This window comes from Pelodiscus sinensis, chromosome 18 (assembly GCF_049634645.1).
Source record: "Pelodiscus sinensis isolate JC-2024 chromosome 18, ASM4963464v1, whole genome shotgun sequence".
NCBI classification, from domain to species: Eukaryota; Metazoa; Chordata; order Testudines; family Trionychidae; genus Pelodiscus; species Pelodiscus sinensis.
The window spans coordinates 17417683-17436216 of NC_134728.1; the positions used below are offsets into that span (position 1 = coordinate 17417683).

The 18534-nt window shown below is 42.4% G+C and overlaps 1 long non-coding RNA gene across 1 annotated transcript in view; it reads left to right on the plus strand.

Annotated features, from left to right (window-relative positions):
• LOC142818849 (uncharacterized) overlaps nt 1-11818 on the plus strand; it is a 110362-nt gene extending 98544 nt beyond the window's left edge. Inside the window, exon 3 of the long non-coding RNA XR_012896518.1 lies at nt 3369-11818. This is a non-coding gene — a long non-coding RNA (uncharacterized LOC142818849). The remainder of the gene's footprint in view (nt 1-3368) is intronic.
• Nucleotides 11819-18534: the final 6716 nt, after the last annotated feature.

Below are 18534 nucleotides of genomic sequence, written 5' to 3' on the forward strand. Positions count from 1 at the left end.
GTTACTAGTATTTGTTCTAGATACTGTTCCAGTGTCCATTGAAGTCAATGGAAAGATTCATGTTGATTTCCATTGTCATTATCTGGGACTCTAAATACAGTGTATGTGATATTCTGATAGCATATGAACAGAAAGGAAAAGCCATCACGTGGGCCTCAGATATCCATCAAACATAATGTGGAAATCCATATTGTTTTATTTCTTCCTTCTCTTTATGACCTGATCTAAGACCCATTAAAGTAGAAGGAAAGACTCTGATTGACTTCAGTATGCTAACTCATGCTGTCTTCCTCCTTTTACTGCAGTGCTGTCAGTATGCACCTTCATATGCTTCTTTTAAAGCTAGAGTAATCAATAGGTGGACCAAGGTCAAATCCAGATCATCAGATGCTTTTGAATGAACCCCAAAAATCTTATTTACTTATTATTAGCTCTCATTATTGTTGTTATTTTCTCTGGAGTCTGAACCTTGTCTATATTTAGACCAAGAAATTTGGACCCTGGTTTAAATCCCTGCTTTAAACCAGGGGTAGAGAACCTTCAGTGCACTGGCTGCACATGGCTCATCACGGTTAGCTGCTGGCAGGCCACCTGATGGTTTGTTTACCTGATTGTCTGCAAGCACAGATGCCCGCAGCTCCCAGTGTGTGATTTGTCATTCCCAGCCAATGGGAACTGCGGGAAGTGGTAGTCTGTGCTGCTTCCTGCAGCTCTCATTGGCTGGGGACGGTGACTCGTGACCAACAGGAGCTGCAAGTGGCTATACCTGTGGACGCTCACGTACACAAACCTTTTGGTTCCGTCCACAGCCAATCCTGATGAGCATGTGCTGTCCACAGGCCAGAGGTTCTCCATCCCTACTTTAAACCAAGGCTCATGGGATCCAATGGATATCCCTGTTGCACTATATTTTTCCTTTAAAAGAAAGTATACTGATATGCTATGCAAAGCAGTGGCAGACATCATAAATACACCATATTTCTGAGATTACACAGCAAAGTTGTTCCTTCTCATCACAAAGTGGTGAGAACCTGGTTAGAATATCCCTGACATGAGGAAAAAAACAGATACAAAATATTGTATGTTCTGGTAAATTTTACTCTTCAAATTACAGATTCAGCTAAACTGCTATCCCCTCATTGTGATAACTCGTTGCACTGTCAGAATTTAAGCACCTTAGCAATCTTCTGGGAGTAAATGTCCTTATGTACATGTCTTAAAAGATAGCTACCCTGGGGTTTCTATCAAGCTTACATGATCATATATTGATGCTAGGTTTATTTATTTCAGAGGTTCTGAAGTATAGTTAATCATGTTATTGGTGTCCTGTGTGGTACATAATTAATAAAACATGTTGGCTTTGTAAGAGAGCTGTGCAGGAGATTAAGGTGAATCAAGAGAAGTATTGTAGCTTCTTTATATTCAACAGAGATCCTAGACTGTAAAAGGTTGAGATCCCCCACTGACAGAAATGGGGAACAATGTTATTTTTTTTCATTGACTCCCCCTTCCCATTTCACTGTCCACAATAGCTCACCTTAAATGCCAACCAACTGCTAATTTTGGCAGAGAGAGAGAAATCATTAATTCAACTTCTCACTGTTTTGCTTCTGGTGATTGCTGTCACTTCAGGTAATAGCTTGTCTGTGGTTCTGACCCAATTCCAAAACCTGTTTTTACCATACTCAAACAATTAATCTAATGGTTCATTAATTGCAAACATCTGAAATCATTAGAACCTGATTGAGCACAAACTCGTCAAACCCTGGGAAGCAGTGACTGCTTAGCCAGCAAATGGTCTCATTGCAAAGGAATGTCAATGTTTATAGTAAATGTAACCTAAACTGGGGTGTTCATTGACATATCCCTCCATTTGTATACAACGGCTCTGACATCTATCAGTTCAAGAGTGCACGATTTATCCACTGCTATATCCTGGAACTGACAAGCCAAAGATTACAGCTTAACCTACATGAAAGCAGAGGCTGTATCTATTCCTAAAATAAATATTTAGTAACTGACAAGCTCTGGTTAATATTAATTCATGATAGAAACCAGTCAATTTAAGCTTACTTCATGCCAAAATCTATTTGTATTTTGTAAATCATTCTTCATGAATATGGTCTAGAGAGGCTCAAGAAAATATGGGGGGAGAAGGTTGCTCTATTATTTGACTTACATTTTATAAATTACCCATCTGTGTTATGAGACCCTTCTACAGATACAAATGCTATTTAGAACTGGAAAAGAATATACCTAAACAGCATTATGATAGTAACTAGTGATGGAGATGATGTATTCAAATAAGTGAATTTAATGTGTGTAAAAGATCTCAGATAGCATCAGAGAAGGATGCCTTGTATTTACCCAGAGAATGTCTACAGCATGGAAAGTAGAACTGCTAGATCCTAGCACACAGTCCCTTACTTGTGCCTCAACCCTAAACTGAAGGATGAATCTCTGGGTTACATCTACACAATGGAGAAGATTGACCCTCCGGTTCTAGATCTCCAAATCAAATACTAAGGGCAGCCTCTGCTGGCATCCAGTACTCCTCATTCTGCATGCAGTAAGGGAAGCCAATGGGAGCATGTGCTCCCATCAGCCACTCGCAGTGTAGATGCTGCAGTGGCGCGGCTTATGCCAAACCCAACTATGCATTTTCCGTAGCTGGATGGCATGCCTTAAGCTAGCCTGCCTGTTCTAGTGTAGACCAAGCCCCACGGAAGAGATGGGAGGTCAGTCTCTCCAATCTTGACTCTGTTTTTTAACAACTCTGTAAATTGTACCAGTTGTTCTGTTTTTGACAATGGTTGAAAAATTGAGGGGAAAGGAATTGTGGGAGCTTCCACAAAATCTTTTTTTGAATTTTTACATTTACTGCAATTTTTTGAGTATCTTTGTTGATATGGTTTTCTGCATGATGGCTGAGAATAGAAACTAATGTTCCACTGGCCAAAGTTAAATTCTGCATAGAAAGAAAAGGAACTAGTAATATACCCAAAATCTCTCTTCCTTAGTTTTTTCCCAAAGCCACACTACAGGTGCTTTTGTGGCAACTTCTGGGGCTGGCTTGCTGCTCCATTTACATGCTTCTTCCATGTTCTTTGGCTGCTATTTCTCTCTCTCTCTCTCTCTCTCTCTCTCTCTCTCACACACACACACACACACACACACACACACACACACACACACACACACACAGCCCCTTGCATTTCCATTCAGCCCATGGCAACCCTATGTCCTCATAGCTGAGATTCCTAACCAGCCTTGCATGAGGCCTATGCTTTGGGTAGCAGCCCCAATTGTTTCAGTTATTTTATCTCATAAACAATTACGAGCACTTCTTCTGTTTATTCTGAATGCAGAGTGACTGTTGCACGCACCAGCTACAACACTGGCCAGTGGACTTCTATTGTCATGCAGAGTTGGCATGACCAGCAGTGGCTGCAGAACTTTCGCATGAAGATGTGGATGCTCCTGGAGCACTGCTTGGATCCTCCAGCATCGGGACACAAGCATGAGGGAAGGCATGCTGGTCCAGAAGCCATAGTTGCTATAGTCACCTGATAGCTTAGTTCAGGTTCCTGACTAAGCAGTTTGGTGCTTGCAAGTCATCTGTGGGGAGCATGAGGGTGGAGTTTTGTGAGGCAATCTGGAATGTGATTTATTTGACAGTGGAGGAGATGGTAGTGTTCCTGAAATAGCTGCTGGCTTTGAGAAAAAGGACTTTCTGAACTGCTCTGGGTCTATCAATGGGACTCATGTGCTATATTTTGCCCTCCACTAGGAGCACATGAGTACATAAACCACAGACTCCATCATTCTGCAGACCCTGGTTGACTACAAGGGCAGGATCATGAACACTAGCATGGGGTATACTGATGAGGTGCATGATGTTAGGATTTTCTAGAAATTGGAACCTCTTCATGGACAAGCTGGGATATGGCTCCCCTAAGACCATTTACCTGGCTGCCTTTTGGGACTGAGCTAGGATCTCAGTTTGATCTATTGTATTGTTCCTAGGGTAGCTGCACCTTTTGTATTTCTGGCAGTGGTAGTAAAGGAATCCTTTGTTGTTTGAGTGTGGGAATGTTTATGGGAATTGACCCAGGGATAGAACTTAGTTCTTGGAGTGCTGACAGACCTTGCCCCTGAGCATATGGTATATGGACCTCATTACCAAACGTCAAGCAAGGACATGCCCTCCCAGTGATATGCTGCATTATGATCAGTGATTATATAAATCAGGGGTTTTCAAAGCTGCGGTTCTCTGTTTCCAGCTAAGGGGAGCAGTAGGAAATGATAGCCCAGCCCACGCCACTTCCTGCAGCTCCCCTTGGCTGGAAACAAAGGACCTTGCAGACGAATAGAACTCCATGAGGCTCCATGTCCATGGATAGTTAAATAATCAAAGCATCTTGTGGTCTGCCAGCAGCTTACCCAGGTAGGCCTGTGACCCAACTTTGAAAAATCTTAATGTAAATATTATTGTAGACCAGATTTTCAAAAGCAGAATCCATGATTGGTGTGCACCCAGTGCATATATGTATTATTAAATATCCATACATGTATTTATAATCTCCTATATATAATAAAATGCAATAAATTTCAACAACTCTATTGTTCAGCAGTTTAAATTACTTTCAGAGTGACATTTTTAATTCCATGGCAATTTTTTAAATGGAAACATGGTTCACAATATTCTATGAAAACATTATATTCCTCTGTCATTAGGGTGAATTTTGTTTGCATGCTCTCTTCCTGGAACACTGATGTTAATTTTTACTTACCTTTAATTTTGCAAGGTATAAAGCAATTTAACTGACTAAGTAACCTTTCATTAAAGTTCAATGCAGTACTTAGGGGTGTTGGGTGTATTAATTGTTAGCTGACAGGTATTATTTCTCTGAAACCTTTTTATAGTAAAATTTCTGTTTGATGAATTGGAATTTACTAAATTTGCATTTCACTGAGCCACACTCAAATTGTACTTCGAGTTACTGTAGATATTTAACTGGAAAACCAATAATTCTTTAAAGTATTAAATATTTATTCAAAAATTTAAAAAAAAACTTTCACTTAGAGTTCATTAAAGATTGAACTTGGATCTTGACAATGTTGACTTTGTATGCAGAGAAGCATAACAGTGCATTATTAGAGTAAGAACACTTTTTTGTGCAGATATGTTTAATATCCAAAGCCAAATCCCAGCCTGCACCCTGCTGTATGTGCGTAATGAAGCCTACTGGAGCTGTACAGACCAGCCAGGCTGCAGAGGCTTAATGGAGATCTAAGGGGGAAATGCTCATCAAAAGTTTTGTGAGTTTTTCTCAGTCTATGTGGTGATGAGAGATGAAGTCGCAGACCCTGCCACACCCAAGAACTAGGGGATGTTATTGGAGCTCATTACATGTGGCCAGAAATTCCATGAGATTCCCCCTGGTAGCAGACTTAAATCAAATTAAGCAAACTTTTAAGCTGAACCAAATACCTGCTCCCCACCTATTTCCCCCACACACTCCCCAATACCATAACAATTAAAGGGAAGGGCAGCAGAGAGTAGGAGATAGCAGCAGTGTTGATGGTTGGGGAGGAGAGAGAAAGAAAGAAAGATGGAGTTGAAAATTTCAGATTGTGAGCCTTCAGTGGAATATGCATGGTGGCATTACCAGCAGTGACAGAGAAGTGGATTTTGGAGGTAATTAGAGTTTGAATTCTAGTCAGTTAGTGGGAAAATATCCTGGAAGGTATGTGAGTCTGAATGAAGCGAGGAAGATAATGGGCAGAGAGAGAAATCCAAGAGTATTACGGATGGTAGCTGAAACTGTGTAATAGACTGAAAGTGGTTGTCCAGGGAGGACATGGAGAAAGGGAGGAGGACCAATGTTACATCCCTGAGGGGTGACATTAGGAAGCCAAAAAGGAGACGCAGCAGGAGAAACCAAAGGGGAGAGTCCCTAGAACCTAGGGAAAAGGAAGAGTCAGCAATGTTGATGGTGATGGAAAGATAATGGATGAGGATAGAAAATAGGCCTTGTGATTTATGCCCTTTATGTGCATTGAGCTTGTAAATGGTATACTATGACTAGGACTGGCCAGAGCTTGATTTAAAGGGAAAACATTCAAATTTTTCTTTCAAACTTTCTTATGTAAGCCTTTCCTTGCTCATTGACCACGTATGTGTCCATCTGCTTTCACCCTTGTTCCTCATCCTTAAATTGCTTATGCTGCACCCATCCAGCATGAGCTTATTGGGACAAGGACCCATGTATGCATTTCTGTAAAATACTTTTACACCAGCAGGATATTTTCATTATTGTTTACATTCTGATGTGTCACACATCAATATATAAATAATAAAGAAAATATCCTGCGGTGGTTCTCTCTCGTTCAATAATTTAAAACAAAGCAGTATTGACTTATTGGCAGATGGCAGACTGGAATCCCATCTCTAAAGAGATCAAATTGGTGAGTAGAAGCTGAAATATGAGTCACCCCTAGGTCTCAAAGACTGGCCTATCCTGACAATTACCTTTAAAATGCTGGGTTCAGTGTTGCTTGCTTATGAACTATAAAAAATGACTGGTTGACATCTCGTGGTATATTGTCTCATCAGCAATGAGAGGATAATACTGTGATACAGCCCTCTCATATCCCAGAAACCAGACAAGAAGAGAAGAAAACAGAGCAGTGTGGAGAAAACTACACCTTCTAATTGTGATGACCACTTCTCTGGTAGAATCCATCTCCTGACTCATTCTGTAAAAGGCTAGTTTAACTAAATAAGCAATGGAAAGACATGAAGTGAAAAATTATTAGATTAACCACACAGAAGAGACAAATAGAAAAAATATGGTGCAGGCCCAGCCAAAGAGTTTGTGGGGCCCAAGGCGGCATGTTGTGGTTGGCTGAACCGCATGGTCGGGCAGCTCTCAGCCAGAGCAGCTGGGCAAGTGGGCACCAGGCAGTACATGGCCCTGAAGGCGTGGGGCCAAGGCAACCGCCTTGCTCATCTTGCACTAAGGCCGGGCCTGTTTGGGTGTGGCCTCTCACAAAAGAAAGAATGGGGGAGAAATGGAGTTGTCTTCTGGTATATGCCCTGGTCAGAAATCTCATAGAATTCGTAGTATTTAGTAAACAGACTATTCTGGGAACCTTGGCCATTTTCAAAAGATGCACATTGAAATTTCCCATGTTTGCATTTCACACAGAAGTTATCCATATAGAGGGAAAAGATTTTTTCCAACACATAAGCTATATCAGGCTCTGAAATAAGTTAGAGCAGAACAAAACACCATTATGGAAAACGTCAGTGTCACATGATGTGGTTCATCAAATGCCTCGATAACAGCTACATGGCTGAAACCAGGAAATCACTACAATCTCAGCTGAATCACACAGAAAAATGATAAGACAAAACCATGCTATTACCCATGGGTGAACACTTTTCACGAAGTGATCACTCTGTATCTGAGCGATGAGTCCTCATTTTCAAAGGAAACCTTCAGAATGCCTTCAAAAGATAAGCATGGGAACTTAAATTCATAACTCTGTGAGATGTTAGAAATCATGGCCTCAAAGACACTGGTTTGATGGCTTTTTACAACAATTTGTAACTATGAACCCTGGGACAGTACATCAGGAGAAGAGACAAACATTCAGCTTGTTGAAAGCAGAGAAATGGACATAAAACATTATTTTAACAAGAACTGGTCATGAACCTGTTCTAATGGTTTAACAAAGAATTAAAAAAGATTCAGATAGATTAGGGGAGCATCTCAGTAGGAAAAATATGTCAATGCTAAGGAGAGTATCTTAGAAATTGACAGCAGGATGTTTAAAATATACCAAGTGAAGAGCAAAGACAGGGTGACAGCTGGTATGCTAATGCATATCCCTGATGTGTGGCAAACAGTTTAGGTTAGGTCCATAAACAAGATATTATTTCCTTTTAAAGTAACTACACAGGAATGCCACATCACAGCTTCTACACAGAAGCTTCCACCAAAAGAAAAAACAGTAATGAAGGATTCTGAGACAGTGTTGAGTGCTGATCAGAGAGCAGAAAAAAAGTTCAGAGAAATTTTCTGTTTCCATTAGAAACCCATTTGTGTAGAAAAAATTTCTAACTTTGTTCTCAGATTCAGGTGAAACACCTAGGCTACGTCTACACTACAGGCTTCTTGTGCAAGAAGCCTTTTGCGCAAGAATTTTTGCACAAAAACTGCTTGCGCAAAGCAAGTCCACACCTCAAAGCACATCTCAAAAGCAATGTGCTTTTGCGCAAGAGAGCGTCCACACTGCTGGATGCTCTTGTGCAAGAAAGCTCTGATTGCCATTCACAGAATGGCTTTTTTCCATAGGGGTTTCTTGCACAAGAAACCCCTCTGGAGCATCCACACTTGCGTTCTTGCATAATAGCTGTAGCACTAAAAGCAGTTATGCCTCAGAAAAGGAGGTTTACCTACGGTGGAAAAAGCCCATTTAATTGCACAAGAGCTCATTTGTTTTTGCGCAACTGCAGCTGGTTTTGTGCAAAAACTTTGTAGTGTAGACATAGCTATAGTGAAGCTGAAAAAGTTCTGTGTGAGAAGATGATAAAAGATTGTTCTGGAAGAGACCTGAGTGCATGTCAGGGATATTTCTTAAAGTGCTGGAACTCAATCCACTGTCTTGTGAATCAAGTCATTGAAGTCAGTTTTCATTAGTGACATTCTAGGCCATGTTGTCACAGTCTTTTAACTCTGCTACCATTTTGATAACATGGGGCAAGTTTTCAAACCAGCTTCCAAAATAATGCCTGAATTTTTTCCATTCATATTCATTTCCCCAATAAAAATATATATTTACATACTCAGGTAGCTACACAAACTAAGTACATTGGTAAGTACAAAAGTCATTATTGAAACTGCATGAAACTTCCTTTCTGAATGCAAACGATGAGGAGGCAAGATTTACATAGTCCTCTTCTGAAGCTGGGTTTGGAAATTTTGATCATTCCTTTTTAAATTACCTCTGGCTTCAAAAAACCAGATTTATTTATTTACACGTGATTTGGGTTTGGTTTGAGGTTTTGTGTCTTTTTTTCTCCTCTGCCCTTTTTTCTTGAGATTTCAGTCTTGTCTCCTTTCTCTGCAAATGATCTCCACATTTGTGTTTTCTACTGAAACAGTGAATCTTAAGAATGTCAACTGCTGCTATAGTGAACACTTCTTTGTGATGTATGCTAAAAAGAATCTTTTGTGGAAAGACATATTTGGCACAGAGTGGTAACTTCATCAGTGAAAACAAACCTGACTGTGGCTTAGTTTCTAGCAAATAGGTCACAGCATTCTTGACAGTTAGCATCATTCATTGGCGAGGATAATGCACTCCTGATTTCCTGACTGAACAGGATATTTTTGATTTTGCACAGAAAGAAAATCAGTGTGGCTACATCTTCACTGAAGTGCTATTTCGGGATACCTATTTTGAAATATAATGGGCTCACTATTCCAATGTCCCTGCAAACCTCATTCCACGAGAAGTAAGGGATGTTATGGAATAGCGGGTTATTTCAAAATTTGGCGCCGTGTAAGCTATTTTGAAATTGACTCAAAATAAACTACGCAATTTGCATAGCTCAAATTGTGCAGCTTATTTCAAGCTACAGCTGTAGTGTAGATGTACCCTGAAAGAGAGAGCAGGGTGGCCGATGTAGTTACAATATCCTAAGAGAATCTCTCTCAGGGTGGAGCAGTAAGTTTTCTAAAGGTCTGGTTTTGGTACAACTTACACCTGCAAAAATTGCACCTATAGTTTTGTACCTGCAAAATATATTACAGGTGCAAATCGGAACACTTAGATGTCTAACCATATAATTTACACTTGTAATCACAAAGTTAGAGGTACAAGTACTCAGAACTGACCTGTATCAAGTTGCAGGTGCAAACAAGACCACAAAAAATATGGCTTTTTGAAAATACTGTCCTATACACTCTATAAGAAGATTTATCTAGTGTTGCTCAGGATCTTAACCCAAACACGTTTTGTTTTTCTCCATTTGAAACCTTGTGCTTGTGTGGGCTGAGGATGAAGGGTTCAGTATGCAGGCTGTCCCTGGGGAGAGAGGAAAACCCCAACCCTCTCACACCACAGCAGTTTGAGGCCAGGTAAGAAGTGCCTGTCCATGGCTGCTGTAGTGGGTGCAGTCAGGGCGAGGTGCATGTCCCCTGGCTGTGGGACAGACAGACATATAGACACACAACACACAAACTATCTGAAATGTATAATGGATAGCTGTCTCTTTCTCCAGCCTGGCCCCCTGCTAGTCCAAATGGGGTTATAACTGTCCTGGTCCACATGTCTGGCCTCTTGCTGCCCCCTGTGATCTGCAGTATAACTGTCCCTCCTGCCAGACTCCCTCCCCCTTTCCATTTTCGGAGAAACTGTCGAATTCCAGGAACATCCTATTGTCCTGGCATAACCAAACCCTGACCTTGTTTTAAGTTAAGACAAGAGGAAGCTGCACACCAAATTTGGTAGTCCTAGCTCTTACCGCTTAAGAGTTCTTGAACAAACAGACTCATAGACGGACAGATGGATGCACATTTCTAAAATATATAATAAGATTAAGAAGCTGCTTTAAGATCTGATTCCATTATGGGATAGCAAGAGTTGAGTCTTACGTGACAGCCTTTCCTCGGCATTGTCTTGTTAGTTTTGTTTAGTTTTACCATTAATATTAGTGCTGCCTGTTGCACTTGATACGTACACACAGATTGAACTACCATCTGTGTTTTCCCAGGTGATGTGATCTGCTTTGCTATAACTGGACAGCAAGAATTCAATTGCCTTAATCCATTATTAGAGCTGATTGAAAATGTCCTATCTTAGGAATTTTTTAACAGAAATTGATATCTCAATGTTACCTCTAGAAAAGGTTCAAAAATATGGGAGCAAATGGGAAAGAAAAGGAAACAGAGCATGTAGGAGGAAAAAAAAGAGGTAGAGAAAGGGGGGGAATTTTTTTTGTAATGGATTTAAAAATCCAAAATTGAATGTTTACTGGGTTTAGGTTTTATGCTGAGTTAAGCAATGTTAAAGCACATTAACGTCCCAGACCGTAGGATGTGTGATGATTATATATGTTGATACAAAGATATATGAAGTTACCATAAAGGTTTTGCGATAGAAGCTGGGTATCTTGCTTTTTGGTATGTGTTGGAAATGGAAGCCAAAGCCTTATGAAGTGTTGGAATGTGGTACTTGCAGGTGGCAAACAACACAGAAGACTTCTTGCTTCATTTATGACTTGTATGCTTTTGACACTTTGAGTGAATGAGGCTTATCTTGATGCAACCTTAACTGTCATTAAACATAGGTTTTGTTTTGTATTAATAAAGTGGTATCTACATATATTAATAGCATGCCTAGATTTTCAAACAGGCTATGCATACAGAGGCATACATCATTAGCACAGGCAATTACTACAATTGGATATCAGGTAATGGCTTGAAAAAATGACAGTAAACAGTCATTTGCATGCACTATTTAACATTTTGTATGTGTAATTGTGGTACTTGTGCACTTGATTTAGGCATCGAAGTGCACGTCTAATGTGTCAGAAAATCTGTTTCACAATCTGTATAATAATATAACACTTTGTGATACCCTGTGAGAACAGGTGTTATGTAAAATTTAAGAGTATAATTGCTGTCATATGCAAAATGCACTTAATATGATGATGCCTTCATGTCAAGAAGCAAACAAACTTGAAAGTTTATCAAAAATTGTAGAACGAGGGCTATTCCAGAGAAATGAAAAGAGAAGAAAGTAAGAGTGAGAGTGAGAGTGTGTATATTTTTTTAAAATCAGAGCTTTCTTGGCAGCAGGAAGCAAGTATCTGAATCTTTTCCCACTAATTTTTCATCTACCCCAAAGTCAAAACAATACTAAAACCTTTCATTTCTTCTTTTTATAAGTGAGTTCATAATAAGTCACTCAGAGATTAATGTAATCATACAACAATGCACAGTTAGGATAATATACACTGAGACTCTATAAAGTATATGCATCTTGAGGAATGGAGGTATGCCTTGGAGGAATGCATTAGATGTTATGGTTAATTAACTAATTTACTCAATCAAGTTTAACAGTGGCTTTAACTTTAATGGCACCATTACATTTTAATATGAAAATAACAGGCTGCATTTCCAGTATGCCTCCTCTTTACCATCCACCTTACAATTTGATTCTGATTTGTGAAGCCTTATATCTGTTATAACATCAAGCATGAGTAATATAATATGTCTGGTGTGTACATTACACATGCATACCTCACAAAAAGGTATGCTGAAATTGCATCTTTTGAGAGACACTGCGTGCATTCTTCTGTAATCGCACATATTTATGCAAATAAAATTTGAATGAAAATACAATGTAAGGGCACTTAGAGCATGTCTACACAGCAGGTCTAAAGCCGAAATAAGCTACGCAACTTGATCTATGTCAATTGTGTAGCTTAAGTCGAAATAGCTTATTTCTGCTTTTGGCGCGTCTACACAGCAGGAAGTCACTCTTCCTCTGACTTCCCTTACTCCTCATATATGAGGGTTACAAGAGTCAGAGTAAGAAGTCCTCCAGATTGACAGTATTTTGACATGTTGAAATAACTGCTTGTAGTGTAGATGCGGACTATGTTATTTCGGAATAATGTCAGTTATTCTGAAATAACACTGCTGTGTAGACATAGCCTTAGGGCCCAATCCAGCAAAACTGTACATACATGCTTAACTTTAAGGATTGAAATCAAGTGAAACAGCTCCTGCACACTGAAGCCAACAGGGTTATTCATGTGCTTAAAAGTTATGCTGTTCTATACATGTTTTTTCTAGGCTTCAGGGACAGATCCTACTCTTTTCTTATCCCCCCCTCCTCCTGATGTCAACTGCAAAATTTCCTTTGACTATAATGAAGTGGAATCAGGCCTATTTTTCAAATGGCTGTCCGCACCTTTTGCAAATGTAGTTTATACCCACCAGGCCTGCTGACAGGGAGGGCAAAGAGGGCAGTTGTCCCAGGGCATCGCGATTCAAAAGTTCCTGGGGCTCCCAGCCACCACCATGGCTACTGCAGGAGTGGTGGTAGCCGGAACCTGGGCCTTTTAAACTGCCGCTGGAGCCCCACATGGCACCCTCTGGGCAGCTCTGAGAGATACCTGGGGGATGGGGGAGCCAGCACAACATGGTCTGCCCCAGCCCTACCACTTCCACCCAAGGTCCTACCCTTCTAGGAGCGCAGAGCCATTTCTCTCCTCCCCCCACTCCCCTCCCCCATCTCCTACATTTGCCAGAGGCCTGGCAAGTCACAAAACTTGCAATGCACTTGGAATTTTACACTTCTATTTGAGTTGCAGGAACAAATCTGAGTACATATGAGATAGTTGATTAGAGATCCAATTCATCTGAGGGACACAGAGGGTGTTTCTATACTACATGGCTCTGTCGACGGAGGGTGTAGTCTAGACTACATGGCTCCGTCAATGGAGCCATGTAAGCTAGACACACCCAGAGTTACAAATCCAAGTTTTACAAGTCAAACCCTCTGTAAAAAGGAGGCGGGAGCTGAGCCTTGATCTTCCCTCTATAGCTATAGATTACCTTTGACAGTAGAAGTTCTCAAAAAGACTAAAGGAGCCTCTACTATAGAGATTAACTAGGAAAAGTTGTACAAGACAGTGCAGATAATGAATCATGAATTCTGAAAGGGTGAACCTACAATGCTGAATCAAAGTACAGCTGTCTCATATTTGCTCTGTGTGCATTTTGCTACCAGTAATTTTGTCATCAATTTTCATATATTTTGGTTAAACATATTTGTCTTTTGGACAAGATAGGTCATATTTCATCCATTTGATGAATTTCCTCCCTGGTCCAGTTGTACAGAATTTGCACTTAATTAATTGCACAACCTTTAATTCAACAGACTGGTTTTTATGTATCTGAGGTTTCAGATGTACATACATAGAACAATTTCCAAAAGGAAATTGGGTTTGTGTCGCTACCATTGAAAGTTGCAATTCTTAAAATGTATATAAAATAGAATACATTTCTGCAGCTGTTTGCATGCGTCTTGTTTACATGCCCTTTGCAAGGTCTGTGTTAAAGCAGGAATCCAGATTGTAGCACCCTAATCTGGCACCCTAGGGACTTGACAGGTCCAGAACCAGAATCTGTTGGACCAGACCCTTCTGGTGGTAGCAGAGGGGCTGGCATTAACCAAGCAGGGACTGAGGAGGGAAGCTCAGAGGAAGAGGTAGGATGGCTCTGGAGTTCCATGTCTGGGAGGCAGGAACATAGCTCACTGGGCTCCGCAGATATCCTGCCTCTTCCCTCGAGCATCCTTCCATCTCAGTTCCTCCCCCTTCCTCTCTGAAGTTGAGCACCACAAATCAGCTATTTGCTGGCACTCTGGAAGGAAGGGGGAGGAGTTGCTGACCCCGGGCCAAGGTTTTTCCCATGAGTGCTCCAGCCCAGGAGCAGCCACAGGGATGCCGCACCACAGATGTTGCTGGACAACAGAAATCTGGATGGTAGAGGTCCAGTCTGTATTGTGTGTGTGTGTGTGTGTGTGTGTGTGTGTGTGTATAATTGCATTGAGCGTTGCCTGTGTACAGTTCAGGGCTTGCCAGAAATGCTCACACTTTTCCAAATGTGGGTCATTTTTCATGTGTGTATTAATTAGAAATCCAATTATATGTTGATGTATCATTTAAATTTGGCATTGACTAGAAATATTTCGTGTTTTAGATGCAGAAGAAATCCTGTGCACCCAAATGTTACCTAAGCCCGGGGGGGGGGGGGGGGAGGAAGCAGCTTTCATGATTACAAGTGCTAAGCATTGATGGCTGAGGCACTGTTAAAAGCTTCCTTCGTTCTTAGCAGATTCACAAAGAAGGACTACCTCACCCCATCCAGACAGCGCACTGTCTGGAAATGTGCCCATCAAATCTGTCTGTCAAGCCACCAGGCTTTTCCATGCCTGGTAAAAGGCAGACAGGAAAGAGTAGACAAAGGTCAATCCTTGTCAGTTTCTTTGTAAATGTAATTGTACTGCCAGTTTGCAAGGCACTGGCTTGTATCCTAGCAACTTTGTGTATATGTGGAAGAGTTAAATACATATTTTTGCTTGTGTTATTTTCACCAGGGTTTTTTTATTGTAGTTTTTGCTTGGTGTAACTTTGGGTTTTGTGTGTATATATAAAATGCAACCTGCCATAAGTAGTCATGCTAGGCATTGAAAAAAAATCTGTTACTTAATGGAAACTGTCTGGTAGAGTAGAACTATACTTATCAGGTCAGGCTCTGATTCCATTTGTATGGACATGACTGGAGTAATTCTATGGAATTAAAGAGATTTGTGTCATATTGATATTAGTGGACTGAGAATCTCAATATATTTTAGGGATGCTTTGGAGTACAGGCAGTCCCCAGGTTACGTACAAGATAGGGACTGTAGGTTTGTTCTTAAGTTGAATCTGTATGTAAGTCGGAACTGGCATCCAGATTCAGCCGCTGCTGAAACTGATCAGTTTCAACAGCGGCTGAATCTGGACGCCAGTTCTGACTTACATACAGATTCAACTTAAGAACCCCAGGCATCCCCAAGTCAGCTGCTGCTGAAACTGATCAGCGGCTGATTCCAGGAAGCCCGGGGCAGGGGCTTCCTGTAGTCAGCCACTGGTCAGTTTCAGCAGCGGCTGACTTGGGGACGCCTGGGGCAGAGCAGCTGGGGTGCTGCTGGGTTGGTCCAGTAGCGCCGCCGCTCCTCGGCGCTACTGGACCAACCCAGCAGCACCCCAGCTGCTCTGCCCCAGGCGTCCTGATTCAGCCGCTGCTGAATCTGACCAGCAGTGGCTGAATCAGGACGCCTGGGGCAGAACAGCTGGGGTGCTGCCCGGTTGGTCCAGTAGTGCCCAGAGCGGCACTACGGGACCAACTGGCAGCGCCCCAGCTGCTGTACCACAGGTGTCTGGAGCAAAGCCATGGAGCACGGGAGCAGCGGGACAGCCCAGACGCGCCGTGGCTGTCCTGCTGCCCTCGGGCTCCGTGGCTTTGCTCTGCTTTGTTCCCCGTCCCCCTGGTCTGCAGACCAGGAGGATGGGGGGGGGCAAAGCAGAGCCAAGCCGCGGAGGACGCGGCCAGCTGACAGCTGTCAGCTGACCGCGCGCTCCGCGGCTTGGCTCTGTTTTGACCCCCCCCCCCGTCCCCCTGGTCTGCAGACCAGGGGGAGGGGGGGGCAAAGCAGAGCACAGCAGAGCCAAGCCGCGGAGCGCGCGATCAGCTGACAGCCCAGACGCGTCTGGGCTGTCAGCTGGCCGGGCGCTCCGCGGCTTGGCTCTGCCTTGCCTCCCCCCCCCATCCCCCTGGTCTGCAGACCAGGGGGACAGGGGGGGGCAAAGCAGAGCCAAGCCTCGGAGCGCGTGGGCAGCGGACAGCCCTGTCCGCTGCCACGTGTTCCGCCGCTTTGCTTCCTCTCCCTGGTCTGCTGGAGACCAGGGAGAGGAACGCCCCGTTTGTAACTGCGGATCCGACATAAGTCGGATCCGCGTAACTCGGGGACTGCCTGTAGTCTCTTATAATGGGAGAATGTACAATAGGGATTTTTTCTAGTATAGTTTTAACTATGTTACTCCTATTTTGGATGAAAACTTATAAGAAAGACAATTATTTCATAGGTGAGTTTGGTGGCGACGTTAGGTTGGAGAGAAGATTCCTATCTTTAGGGACAAATTCAGCCCTGAGTAATGGAGTACAAAGCCACTGCTATTAGTGGAAGTTACACTCGCTCACACCATAGATGAATTAGGTACAGTTAAAACATTCATATAATAGACAGAATTGTGGGGCCAAAATTCTCTGCTGGTGTGCATTTGCACAGTTCCACTGACCCTTTGAGGAAATTGGCCCAGAACATGTACTAGATACAGCTGGTTTGGGGATTTTCACCCTAAAACTTGTGCCCACAATTCTGAACCCCAAAATAAATTACAGGTGGGCTTTTTACCTTTTGGCTGTGCCTAGACTGGCCAGTTTTTCCGGAAAATCAGCCACTTTTCCGGAAAAATTTGCCAGCTGTCTACACTCAGGGACGGATATAGGGCAGGGCGAACGGGGCGGCCGCCCCGAGCCCCACACTTCCAAAAGCCCTGCACATGCGCCGTGGCGCCGCCACGCATGCGCATGGCGTCACTGCGCATGTGCCGTGGCAAAGGGGGGGCCCCACGGAATTATGCTGTCCGGGGCCCCGCAAAACGGTCATCTGCCCCTGTCTACACTGGCCACTTGAATTTCCGCAAAAGCACTGACAATCTCATGTAAGATTGTCAGTGTTCTTGCGGAAATACTATGCTGCTCACGTTCGAGCAAAAGTCCTTTTGTGCAAAACTTTTGCGCAAAAGGGCCAGTGTAGACAGCCCAGATTTGTCTTCCGCAAAAAAGCCCCAATTGCGAAAATGGCAATCAGGGTTTTTTGCGGAAAAGCGCGTCTAGATTGCCATGGACACTTTTCCGCAAAAAGTGCTTTTGTGGAAAAGCGTCCATGCCAATCTAGATGCTCTGTTCCAAAAATGCTTTTAACGGAAAACTTTTCCATTAAAAGCATTTCCGGAAAATCATGCCTGTCTAGACGTAGCCTTTAAGTATTTGAGTAGCATCTGCAATCAGATAGCCAGAAGTATAAGTACCCTGAAAAAACGTCAAAAGCAATGAATGGTCCTTCAACACCTTAGAGAATAACAAAAAATGTAACTGATATCGTGAACTTTCATGGGCACAACTCACTTCAGATTATTTCCTCTGAAGATGTGCATTGTGCCCATGAAAGCTCATGATCAGGGCTCAACAATTAGTGTAATCTACTCACCCGTGGCAAGTAGATTACAAGCCGGCACAGCCACGCAGCATGGTCGGCGAATGCACAGCACAGTCTGCACATGCTTAGCGCAGTCTGCGCAATAGCAGCGTGCTGAACTGCATGGCTGGCAAGCAGGGCTCACCGCTGCTTGGCGAACCCTGCTCATGCAAATAAGGTGCTGCAGGACCATTTGTTGTTTTTTAAGTTTTTTCAGACTAACTCTGAGATTTATAAATACACTGGTTTGTGCCCTCAACTCAACTGCACTTGCAAAAATGTGAGTGAAAATTTTGCAAGTCCAAACATTATTCGCAAAAAGGGAGGCCGGTCTCTTGAAATTTTTGGCCGAATTACCATCAGAGATGGTACAATCAAAGATGAAGATGGTGACATGATATTATGTCAATCTTTTTTTGATTTAATAGTTTAAATTCTAGGCTCATGTAATTGCAATGAAGTTACACCAACAGAAAATTTGATCCAGTGAAGTTTACAGTTTAATTGACATAGGAATTTAGCATCATAGTCATGTATCACCTCATGGAGAAAAACTGCAAAGGATTTTTGGTGTGAATTATTCTCAGTCCAGCCAGCTCTAAGGGATGGGGGGACATTGCAGCACACTCTGGGCAGTGC